General features: G+C 35.2%; 1 protein-coding gene across 1 annotated transcript in view; it reads left to right on the top strand.

Annotated features, from left to right (window-relative positions):
- The first annotated feature begins 2,517 nt into the window (after positions 1 to 2,517).
- LOC111250114 (uncharacterized) overlaps positions 2,518 to 13,367 on the top strand; it is a 67,506-nt gene continuing 56,656 nt past the window's right edge. Inside the window, exon 1 of the mRNA XM_086987191.1 lies at positions 2,518 to 2,811. The gene's annotated coding sequence lies outside the window, so the exon portion shown is untranslated. The remainder of the gene's footprint in view (positions 2,812 to 13,367) is intronic.

Below are 13,367 nucleotides of genomic sequence, written 5' to 3'. Positions count from 1 at the left end.
TCTTCGTTGTAATTCAGTACCTATCAACGACTACCTATCTATTCTATATGTCGATCTATATCCATTGATATACTATATTACAAAGGCCGAGACTGTCGTCTGGTTGTTCATCAATGTGTCAATCAACCCGAAGGGTAGTTTATTTTTTATGATTGTGCTGATTTTTATGCACTGATAAAATTTAAAGCTGGGATGGATTGCACTTGCGATCGAGTCGACTATATAAGTTTTTTTATTTTGAGGGGGGGGGGGGTTTAGAGCATGATGCTAATTTGGGAAAGTTAACGCGTTTTTAACACTCTTTTCGATAACTATTGGAAATGAGTAAAATATTTATGTTGGAGAGCTGTTTGCTTTTCAAACACTCTTCGAACGGTTCAGTCTACCAGACATCAAGGAGTTAATGAGGCATGAACCATCTCAAGATATAGTCCTTAACCTTTGATTAAACGAATACTTTTTCGTGGGTAGTTTTCCCTTAGGACATAATGCTAGTCTGAAGAATATGCGAGATAGTTCGTATTATGGATGGATAATCTCTCTCTAGTAGAAACAACACAGTGACAACAAGGTAAAACTAAATGTTTGAACCGAGTTTTCTCTCCAACGGCGTGAGTATTATAAAAGGAAAATGATCTAAAATTTAGCTAAACTTTACCTAGTGGACATACAATCTATACACCAAACCCAACAATGCCGTCTTATTAACAATATAAGACTGGATTACCATGAGATTTGAGTTGCCCGAAGCAGCTCCAACAGCTGCAATGTTTTTCTTCTCAAAAAGGAAGACAAGAACAATAAAAGCCTAAAAAATTAAGAGATTGGATAGACGTCCTCTCAACTGAAGACGTTGTACATGACACGCGTACAGACTCATCTACTTGTGTCCATTCACAAACAAAAAGACGTAAGATGGTCGTAGACTAATGCATACTATTATATACCAAACACAGGTTGGATGCTTATATATATATTTTGTCGAATAGGTAGTTACTGAATTACCCGAACGGTAAACGTAATGGGTTACTGGAAAATTTGCGATTTTTTGTGCAATACTTGACAATATCTGAAAAACTTATATTAAAAAGCCCCCTGTTTTCAAGTTCTACAATACATAATTGACTTTTAGGCAAATTTTTGATTTTCACATTTTCACTATTGAAATGGTGATTTTGGCCGAAAAGATTGACAAATGATAAAAAAAAATTAGGTCGATTTACAAATCGGGAAACTGATTAGTTGAAATTGGGAAACAGAATCAAGGCGACAGGATATCGATATTACAACAATGTTCTAACTGAAGAGCGGGAGTAATTATAGCCGTGCGGAATCTTCGCTAGGCTGGTGTCACTTTAACCTCACATGTATAAGTAGAATAAAATTTATTTTATATTTATATTGGTAATTCGGTAGTCAAGCTCAGTTATTTTCAGAGGCATTTATTGTACATTACTGGGGTAATTTGATAAGAACGTGAAATCAGCGGAGTCACTAATCATTAGAAAGGTACTAGGATAACTGCACTAAAGCTACAAAGCCATTGACACAAGGGGAAAGGTTGAGTAAGTCAACTTATTTACTGTAAAGTACCGAATAGGTTGGCCGATCACATACAAAACCGTAACACATGTTAGTATTCGCGTAACCCCGACTGAATTAGTTAATATGATAACAGAAAGATGACATACATATAAAAGGGTAACGTATTAGTTGCATTATAATAACTGAAACGAGACAACTGTTGGCGTATACACATGACTAAGTGTGCCTTAAAATAGGCGTGAAATTATCAAATCATATTGAATCAATCAACGGCAAAAGATGTACGGGGCAAAGCCTGTGGGGTTCGTTTAGTTTTTATTACATGATACAATCAGTAGACTGAATAAGGGTACTCATTACTGAACGACGAGTGTGTCTTGTCCGCCATATGTTAAACCATGTAAAGACGCTTTAGCGAATTTCGTAGAAAGAGTGAGCATGTGCGGGTACTTTAAGTACTAATAAAACATAATCATCCAAGTTTAAAGACTTAGCGTTTAAAATGCACATTAATGATTTTACGACGTTAGCATGTATCTCACTAATATACCACAGGAGGTGCATTCTAAACAGGTTTTCATAAGAGCATTACTGATACCGATTTTACATGGACTGCCAGCAATATAGTGGTTTCGAGCAAGAAGCCAAATCAGTAACATATTGCTATTTATCATGATGATCTTAGCTATCTAAAATACTATCACGTGTAAAACAGCTAGGAAAGTGAGATAGAAACATTGAAAGGAATACCATCTTTGTTAGCGTTAACCAGACATTGTCTGGTTTGCATCTTAGTCAAAAAGTGCAATCAAACAAGACAAATGAAAGGTCGATAATAGCTTTCGATTGATCTCAACTAGAGCCTTTTAGGTTAGACAGTAGATATAATTCTATCGTGTGTACTGCAGTGCTGTTGCCAGTGAACCGAAGCGAGAAAGGCGCTGCCAACTTTGCACACTTCAACGCTTGCTCCGAACGGCCGTCATCGTGCGAGCCAGCGAATCCATGGGCGGGCCGACAAGCTCATTGAGGACGCCGTCTATTGGCCAAGAGAAAGTGACGTCACATATTAGGGGAGGATATAAAGGTCTGGCTGAACACACACTTGTGGATCAGTGCTCGCTCAGACTCGACCGGATTCATAGAGACTCGTGCGTCATTGTCGGCTAGAGGGAGAGCTCTAACGGGACCATTTTCAGGGGAGTTGCACGCGGGGCAATCCACAGCTGCACCGACTGCAAGTGACCCGCGCGTCACCAGCTGTTGGTAAGTGCAGTGTTCAACTCGTTATTTATTACGTGTTTTCAGATCGTAACGTGACACGCGTTACTGTGGTACAAAACTTGTACACATATACAAACAGTCTTCAAAAATAGATTATTCCCTGGCAGTCAGTTTTATCTGCCCATATAAACCAGTGGAATAAATCCAAGGCACAAACCAAGCGCGAAAACCTTCATTATAGTTAAGCATGAACCATAAAAGTAGGAAGCTTTATTTGCGCCTGAGTATTTCGAATCAATAACGTCCGTCCAGCAAAACGCTACAGTTTGGGCAAAGTTGTTTTTTCTCTCTGTATTCGTACGGGTAAAAACCAGTTGTTCGCTCCCGCTTAAAGGCCACATGCGTTGCACAAGTTGTCCAAAAATTACGAAGAAATTCAAAGACGAAATCTCACAACTTTTGCCTCCATTAAGTGCCAAATGTTATTGATAGAGACCATTTCGAATATGTTTTACATCTCTTGTATATTAGGTAAGCAATTTCTTAAATGGACAAAACCGTACATGAATGTATTCCTTTCTTTAATAAGCAGTTTTACTTAAAATTGATTTAAATAACGGTAGAGAAACAACGAGTAATAGACATGCAACAAATGCACAAAAAATAACTTTTTTTTACAATAAAAAGTAATCAAAGCAAGCTTTGTATTACTTGTTTACTACTTGTTGTATTACTTGTTAGCTTTGTTTGATTGTATTACGGTAGTCCTTCATGATTACGAATTAGTATTAGCTTTGAATTTACCTTTTTTTTTCTACATCATGATTTTTTGTGGAGAATGGATCTGTATGGTGCATGCATTCACGTAAGTCAGTTAAAAAAATTAGTTATCAGGTGGCTAACGCAGCTTCCATTGGTCATCGCGGCGTTGGAACGGGCAACCAAGTAAACAAATGCAAGCAATGGGATGTATATTGTGGGCAAACTATATGTATATATATATATATTAGATAACTTCTACATTTATGTATCAAACAAATTTCATGAAGTTGTCAAGAACAGAAACCACTGACTGTCGAAGCTTCGCTAAGAACCCACTGCTTGTTTTGGGTATAGAATGAGTCAGCTATATTGTGGGTAGATGTGTAATGGAATTTATGCTGGTCAACATGAATGAGCAACGGGCTAAACTGGCGCACATGAACTCATATAAGCTTTTTAGTAAATTAATAAATTGGGTTGCCTACTTCGAATCATAATATAGCACCAATGCATGCATCTATTACGTATGCTTGACTGATAAACTTTGAACTTTCTAACCATGTTTTAACAACCTTGTGGGTAGGAATGATCCTGTAAAAACAAAGGCTAGAAAGTAACATGAGTTTCGCAAACATTTTTGACAGTGTAAGTCTAGTGATGCGTTTTAGATAATAAAGCAGTACATTCTTGATTTAATAAATCTAGAAGAGCCACTTTTCGAAATCAACAAAGCGCATTTCAGCAATAAAAAATGTTGAGATTGACAAGTTACACATTTGACCGGAGAATTTTAGCAAGGATCTGTTGAGGTATTATCTAATATTGACGTAGTTTTGTAGAATTTGTTTTGGTACGCATACAAAACCTATTGTTTGAATGAGCCGGTACACTAGTGACAACTGTTATTGTTAACCCGATCAGACTACTTATGTTCAAGTTCTTCCGTCGATAACATTTTCTTGTAAGAAATTAGCCCGAGATGAGTAATAGCAGTTTCATATAAAGCCAATTTCCTACTTGCACTCAGTCGTTGAGGGATCGATAAATAAGTCTTTCGATTTCATAAACGATGTAAATACGCCGTTTATCTACTATTTTTGCTCATATCTAATCCATCCAATTTATGTAATTTCCCTTCAATTTTACATAATTCTTAGCTTTCTCCCATTTTGCACTCGCGTTGTCGGGTAGCCAAGCCTTTTCACCTGAAGCATACAACACGTCTATATATATATATTAGTGCAAATATTTTTATGAAGTATATTTGCGTAGTTTTTATTTGAAACATGTGCCGTAGGCTTGTGTACCTCGCTATAGGGAATTATAAAGGATTACTATAATGCTATCAATTTATATTCAATATATAAAATATTAATAATAATTATTAATAATAAACATTAAAAATATAATAAATAACTCATTTAATTTATAATATTAACTTAGACATAGCGGTGTCGATATAAGTAAACCTTTACTCTCATTAGCATTGGAAACTTATAGCACCAATATTTCTACTGAACGACTATTTTCCATAACGCTAGATAATTACATACGTACGTTTTACGGTATATTTTATATGGATATTTTGTACCGGTAATTATATTTTCGTAAATCTTCCGGCAATGATCACCGGGGTTTTCTTTTTTCTCGGCTTATATTCTAGAATAATTTATTTTCTTTTTTGCTCCTTCAAATGCAAAAATATGGCTTAAATCCAGAGGCGACTTACATTGCAGCCATTTTAGATATATAATTTTATACAGCATCAGTGAATACCTTTACTAACCAATTACGTTACAAACCATGAGCGTACAGATAGCTTCTTTGTCTATCACAATTGCACTTTGTCACTCATAAATGCTTTATTGGGTCGGAAGGGTGATTGGACTGGGTCGTAAAAAACAATTTTTTTAATTACAGATGAAACTTAACTAGCAGTGATAATTCAAAAGTCGGTTTCTTCAGTTTGTAAGTATCAACCAATAAGAACCAATTTAGATTGTTTAGATTCTATGGTCGTTTGATCAAGAAGTTTGCCTTCCATCAAGTAGCACAAAATGATGTGAAAGCTAAAAATAATTAGGAGATAGTATCGATGATGGAAAAGCTTATAAAGCTTTATTTACTCCGAAAATAATCGCCAGCTATATCTTTGTATTGAATCCAGTGATTCTTCGGCCGAAATCTCAGATGAATAAGAAAAACATTTTTAAATTCATTTGGAAAACTGCACAAAACGTAAATAACTGGTATAAATATAATATACAAACATTAATTATTTATGACACTGATTATGAAAAGTCGTATAAATGATAATAAACTCTCCGTAAGTGGTGTAGAATCGCTGACTGTATTTCCTTTGTCGATATGGTTCGCCTATGTGTGGTTTTCGAATGGAATTAAATTTTCTTCTAATGTCTATGGCGATATTGATGCAACATATCAACTACATTAAATTTGAAAACCATGTTTAAGATGCTGAAAAGTATCCATTCGTTAACGATCCCTATTCATAAATATCATGCTTTACCTATTCCTTCGTTTCGTCTCATAAAGCAGTTATAAATAGATATCGCTAACAGGAGGGTCTCTCAGTTTCTAGTTGTGTCGAGGCAAACAGCCAAACCCTGCGAACCTCAGCAGCAATCTATGCTGAAAACTTGAGTAGCCAGGCGCTTTCTGTATTGCTGTGTATGCTATAACAGCTAAAAACGACCATATCCACGTATTAGAATATGAACATTATTCGACAAAATGGGTAAACTGTGTAAAAAGTTAGCAACGCTGATCAGCCCTGGCCTAAGGCAATTACAGTGTCAAATTAATTACAGTGATTAATCAATATTACTATAGCAATATATTAAGCATATTGTATAATAATAATAGTAGTAATAAAATGTTCTTTGCGCAGGAGTAACTGCTAATCCCCTTTCAAGAATCAGTTTTTTATGTTAACTTTTTCGTATCTTCGCCAAGTCTCTTGTTTACGTCTACACATAGCGCTAATAAACTTAAGCCGTCTAGTGTAAAGATGATTCTCAGGACGGTTTTCAATTACTTTGAATTGTTAAAGGCCAGTTCGGTTGAAATGTTGAACCGTTACAGTTAGTTAAATTAAAAAAAAAACACGTGTTTTAAACAAAAGTTTAGAAATTCAATAGAGCACGCAACATTCTATACAAATCGCTACTGGTGACGTTCCATTAGATTGGTGTTACAAGGGTAGTATTGCTCTTCCAAGGTAATGCAAAACCTAACTTTTGTAGTTCATTCTGGTAATTGCGCTTGGCGGCAGAAATAGATTTATAATACATTGAAGTCAGCAATAACATCTAACTATGAAAACGAGGTTATTATATGAGAATTGTACATTTAAGATAGTAATCTCTAACGCCTTTCATAGTATTTTTCACTAGAAAAAAAATATAATTAACCAGGGAACGCTAGCCATTCATTAAAAAAAGTGAGTAACGTGTAAGCCAAAACTAATGAAGCAACGCCTGAGCGCAATGCATAACTATAGATTATAGGCACCCGCTTTTGAAAAGTATCCCATAGTTATCAACAAAAAAATCAAAGACTTTATTAGGCGCATGAATCCTAAATGATATTACAAGAGTAATAATAGAAATAGGAATTTGGGTATTTTTCCAAAACCAAGTTTTTGTAACACTGTGAAGGTAACCCAACACGAAAATAGCAATTTTCGGTTCCCATGAAAGATGATGTTTTCTCTGTTTGCTGAAAACGTTTACGAAAGAGTATGTTGTTATAATCATTCAAAGCTGCATTACACTTGTGTACTAAAAACAGAGCTTAGAAATATTAAGTAGTAGTACCACGTCAACATGTAACACAATGTCACTGACATAAGCCTTAAACCTACGAAACAGCGGTAAACATTAATTGTTAAACTAAAAAGCCAATTTCGTGATTCTTATAAACCGCATATAATCGAAACTGAAAATTTAGTGATCTACGGACCGATCTAAAGTTCGCCTCGGAAACACAGTAGCGATGACGATTCTTTAAGATTCTTACTTAGATTAGCATTAGTCTTTTATGTATTTCCACAGTTTAGTAGGACTGAAAAGAATTGGTAAAAATCTGCCATCTTTTTATACAAAAGAATGAAATAAGCGAAGCTAAAAGCTTATCATAGTTTGTCAGATGTGAAAAATTTTGGAAGAATATTCGAAAAGCTAGAGGTTATCAAAAATTAATTTGAACTTCTCAAATATTGAATTTTTTCTGTTATCTATCCAGTATTTAAAATTTCCTTCGTATGGACTACATACGCAACCTTTCTGACGTATAGAGCATATTCGACTTTTCCGACGTGATTTCACAAGGGAAAATCGACTTGACACAACAATTATGACCGGCTCTTGTGTTTTTAAATAAGGTAATTTCCTTTAAGTAAATGTTCCTAAATTTTAAAAATCGTCAGTGGTAGAACGCTGTGCTGACCACCTGGCTGAGTTTCGTCTTAGTAATGCGGACTCAATGATACTCAACAGCTATTACAAAATATCCTGACAGCATGAGTATCAGAACCAAAGAACGTTTTTCAAGGTTAAAAATGCATGAAATATAAATAAGAAATTTTTTATTTAACACAAATAATTTCTCTTAACATGTATAAATAACTTTGCTATTGTAGCTCTCGAAATGCGGAAATGCGGCATTTCTGATGTAGTCCTTTGCGATGAAACGATCTCTGTGATCGTCAAGGCATCTTGTACATTTAACGATAGACGGTAGTTGGGGAGTGCGGGAGCGGAGTGAGTGAACAAACCCAGGATTCCCACCGGAAATTTGTGCCCAGGCGTTGTCTTGCAGAAGAGTAATGCCTTTTCTTGCTAAGTGGCTAGGGCATTTTTCGCGCAGCGTAGCTATAACTTTTTTTGAGCTGCACAGAGTAAATACTTTCTGCAAAGTTTTAATCAAGATTCAGAAATTCACAGTAAACGATGCTCTTCTTATCCGCCAGCTACATAGTATGTCCACAAGATTTTGTAACCAGAAAATCGATTCTTTTCTGGAGTGACTCTCAATCAAGGCAAATTTACGTATGCAGTTAATACTGCTGAGAGCCTCTTGGCAATGAAAAAGTCTGAAGACGAAAAAACGCTTTCTTTGTATGACTCTGTGTATTTGAATGTTTTATAAATTAATCTACACAAATGTGTACCTCAACCGGCAAAAAAAAATTTGCTTTTAATTTCCAAGTTGCGTCAGCCTATTTGTCGGGTCAATGTTTTCGGAATAAAATTGCTTGTGTGGGATGAGTGACACAATTATTGCGATAAACAATACCATTAATTAACAACAGATCTTCAATTTCCCTTGACGCAATTCAATAAAGATAAACCATGAAGGTTTATCTTTATTGAATTGCGTGATTGACTCAGGTAATATCTAGATTGTATATCTAAAAGCAAGCACGAGTTGAACGAGTTTTAAGACACTCCAGAATGTTATAGCTATAAGCACTATTATTTACTTACTACAATATGCACATTCGTAGGGAATTTATCATTTTCAGGAGGTTCAAATTTTTCGAAAAGTAAACACATTATTAATATATAAACCATCTAGATAAAATCAAATTGTGCAGATATACTATATTCATGCAGTTAAATTACCTCACGCTAACGCGGAATACTTTAGCAAATTTGTCCTCTTTTTGCAAGATAAATTGATCAAATAAAAAAATAGATTCGAATACTTTCGTGTCCTTTATCTGGATAGTCGAGACTTAGACTGTATCACATAGTCGTGATGCCGTTGATTTCTTACTTGCGAAGTCAGGCTTTTTCATCTAATAAGTCATCTATTGTGGGAGACACAAACATGAATTCTAAAAATTGCAATGATTTTTTTTTTGATATGATGCAGGCTATGACTCGTCAACTGGACATGAATTGTTTATGTTTTGGCTTAGTTCCTTTTTTGTAAGCTTGAAAAATTAAGCCTTAAGGCACTCTCGAAGTACGTCATGTTCATAAAATCCACAATATTTTGCTAAGATAAATTCTGACACCATACGCTTGACTTCTCTGAAATAAAGGTGGAATCAGAAATTGCTGCACTTTACAGTTACAAGTAGACAAGCAATGCCCCTGATGATTACAAGCTGTCATCTTATGCCAATAATGAATACGTGCTTAAATTGGCCTTAATCGAAGACAGATGCTTCAGAATGGAGAAGTATAAAGATTTAAAGAAAATCGTCTACCTGTTCTACTTGGGTTTCACGTGTACCAGCCCTTCTGCGTGCCCTTCCTTTTGCTGTATAACACATGAAATGTGAAAAATGAATGAGGTTTGGAAGAATCTTGTCACTGTCGCAACTGCCATTGCCATCCCTTGTTTCTATTTACCCTAGATCAGGCTATAGAAAACGAAATTACTCGAGCTAATTTGAGCTAACTCTAGGAAACGAGTAGGTCGGCCACATCGTTGATAACACTCGATGTAAAAAAGCCATTATCTGTTGTTGTCAGAGACTCCTACAAACAAATGTCATCGATTGCCTCAGCTGCGGGTCATCAACTTCCAGTAGAAGAGCCTGGTACTTAAAAGCGTGGTTCATTTTATAATTTCCTGTAGCCATTAAAATTGACCTAAATCTAAAGCAGGCAGCTACTGGTATTTTTTTAGTTTTTTTTTTCCCGTTGTAACTTAATTTTTATATTGCTTCTAAAAAAGGAACGATCTACGAAATGGAAAGCATGCTGGCAAATTTCTCATGTAAAATATGTGACTGAATTCTAAGTGTTGCAGTAGAAAATTGCGAAGTAAGTTACTGTTACTGGCCAAGTCCCGCATCAGCAACGATAGTAGCAGGTCGGCAATCAAAGCATTTGCGCATATTTGTATTGTAGATGTACGCACCGAGGCTTCACAGCCATCATTTGTTATATTGGCCCTCACTTACATTTAGCTACTATACCATGCATGTAATCCATTTTTCCAGAATTGTTATTGAAATCGATTAAGGCGAAATCAAGCGAAGCAAATCGATTTTTTTTTCTGTGAAACGTTCTCCACGTTTGCTGTTTGTTCAAGTTCAGATTTATCTAAAAATATCAAGTGCTTTAATAAAAATTAGAGGCCCTGCACTTGACAGTAGTGGTGGTCATGGTTTTACGTACCACAAACTTAACTTGGTCCCGTATGACCACACAGGATTCGCAAGCAAGAGGATAGTTTTTAATCGTTCTAAGATTGATCATTACAAAACTTGTTAAAAGTTAATTTTCAAAAAAAAAATAATAAACACGGTTCCAGCTAATAAGAAAAAGTGCGTGATCATAATGATGATAGGAATGCAAGAGGAGGTGCACGAACAACGATCAACAAATGTATTTTGATACTCCCAACACCAGCAATAAAGACCGAAGACCATCTATGCCTTTTTGCGTTTATTATTGCAAGTAAAGCCATCATCGCTGACAGCATTGATAATGTTCAGTTATTGTAGTTGTCGTTGCCTTATCTGTCACCCCTTTCTGTCTCTATTCAGTAACCCTCTTTCTCTATTAGCTGATTTGGGAGGACTACTCAAGTGTCTATTTGATAAACATGTAAAGCAGATCCGGGAAGTCGCGGCTAGAAATTAAAAGCGAACTAAATCTATTGACAATTCACAGCACATCACCCAACACGTATATACCAGCTATTACTATAATTACTAGATAGATGGACGATGATCTCATATTACTCTCTCTTGCCTTTCTTTAGGTCCTCCTTTTGCCTTGCTAACCTCTCTGCACTTCCCCGTTAGCATCTTCTCCACCAACTTCTTATTTTCTATATTCCACTTCTCGTTTGCGGTAGAACAAAGAGACCCACCAGGTTGAAAAAAAGTTTGGAATAACAAGTATCATCGTGGCCTCTTTCGCCTTTGATTTACGTAGACTTTGTTTTCTATTGACAACTAAATGATAGAAGATGCACGAACCCGTCGCGTTTAAGTAACACCACGTTTTTCTTTTGCGTTACTTAACGTATTGACAAAATATGTATATTAATTAGGGTAGGTGTCACGAACACGATATCAAGTTGTGGTAGTTCGTAAGATAAATTAAGGATATGAAGCAAAAACAGTTTTTATTGTTTGTTTGGACAGGTTGAAACTCCTTGGAGAAAACACTCAGAAGCAAGCAATGTCGATGGGGATCCTATTTAAATACACAAAAAGCAGGAGACAGAGAATGTAATGTTAGTCAGCCGTGAAAGTCGTCAAACGTGATTTTCGTCTAATATTTTACCGTAGTTTTGGCAATCGAATTAAAAAAACTCCGTGTACTCAAATAGATATTGTTATATACGGTTTAGATTCTCTCTTTAATTCTTTAATCCAAAGGCACTAAAGCCTTTCATATCTTACATCCTTTTATTTTGTTTTGCAATTAAACTGCCCGCAGCATATTGTAATTGGATGCCCTTAGCATTTACGATCTTTTTAAAGCAATAATTATTTTTATTAGATATGTAGATATTCATTTAAGGTATAGAACTTCGCGCTAAAACGAATAACCATTAAAATACTCCTCTTGCGTTCTAAAATGTCAGAATAAAGAACTAGAAGACGTATAAAAGTTGATTAAAAATGAGAAATGCTTCAATATGTTATACGACATTAAATTTTACTTTTTTCGAATAATATGTATTTATCGCAGTGCTTTCTCTGGTATTTGTCTGTTGTTTGTTTAGTGCATCGAGTCAATAATTTTAAGCAATACACATTTGCCTTTAGTTCTTTTACACCTGTTTTTATTACAAATAATAAAATAACGGTATAAAATTTTCAACTATGGTTGCTTGGTTACAGCTAGAAACAGAGTTACGCTAGCTTTTTTAAGCTATTGTTGATATACTCTCACAGACACCAATACAAACGTTGCTGATAAATGTTCCTAACACATACTTAATTTAGTAGATATCGAAGCAGCTTCTAAATTAGCGAAATCAGTTCTCACAAGTAAGTTCTTTTAATATTGTGGAAAATAGCATTGTTTTAATAAAACGTTACGCCTGAGAGTATACTGAAAAACTCTAAGTTTGCTAACTTGGTTTAAAAATGTTGGCCATTTAAAAACGTGCGATTGTGAACGAAACAGTGTAACGTGCAGTAGAAATTTGAGATATATTTTCATTATAATAATAATTTATTCGCGTACCTGATACTAGATAAGGACATTTTAGATGCAGTTGTCAGCTCTAGCAGGGTAGGCTTAACAGTGTAAGAAAATGACTTAAAATAGCTGTTTCCTACTCAGTTCCAATCTGCTAATGAGCATTTACGTGTGGAAGATAATTATATATGAAAATTTTATATTGAATTGTAGAAAAGATATTAGCCTTTTTTTTTGCTAGATAGCTTTAAGGTTACGAACCCCCCACTACCAAAAACTAAGAATGCTACAACAAACGATTGAAAAAAATCGAGTGCAACTTACAAACAGAGGAGACAACATTCCATCATAACAATGCATGACCGCATATAGCTTTAGCTATCCGGCAAAGATTGAGAGAATTTAGGTGGAAAATCCTAGCGCATCCGCCGTGCGGCCTAGATCTTGCACCATAAAACTTTTATCTTGTTCGGTCTTTGCAGAACTTTTTTAATTATGTTAGCTTAGTTTTAATGAAGGGACGCAAATATCACTTGTTGCAATTTTTCACTCTGAAATCACAGATGTTCAACAATAATAAGATTATGGTGTTAGCAGAAATATGGGAAAAGATTGTCATTCAAATGACGCCTATTTCATTCAGTAATATTATTTTAAATATTAAAAATATTTTATTTATACATATATATA

This window comes from Varroa destructor, unplaced genomic scaffold, assembly GCF_002443255.2.
Source record: "Varroa destructor unplaced genomic scaffold, Vdes_3.0 BEIS01000004.1, whole genome shotgun sequence".
Classification (NCBI taxonomy): Eukaryota; Metazoa; Arthropoda; class Arachnida; order Mesostigmata; family Varroidae; genus Varroa; species Varroa destructor.
The sequence above is the reverse complement of the archived record's forward strand: the minus strand, read 5'-3'. Positions and strand labels throughout refer to the sequence as shown.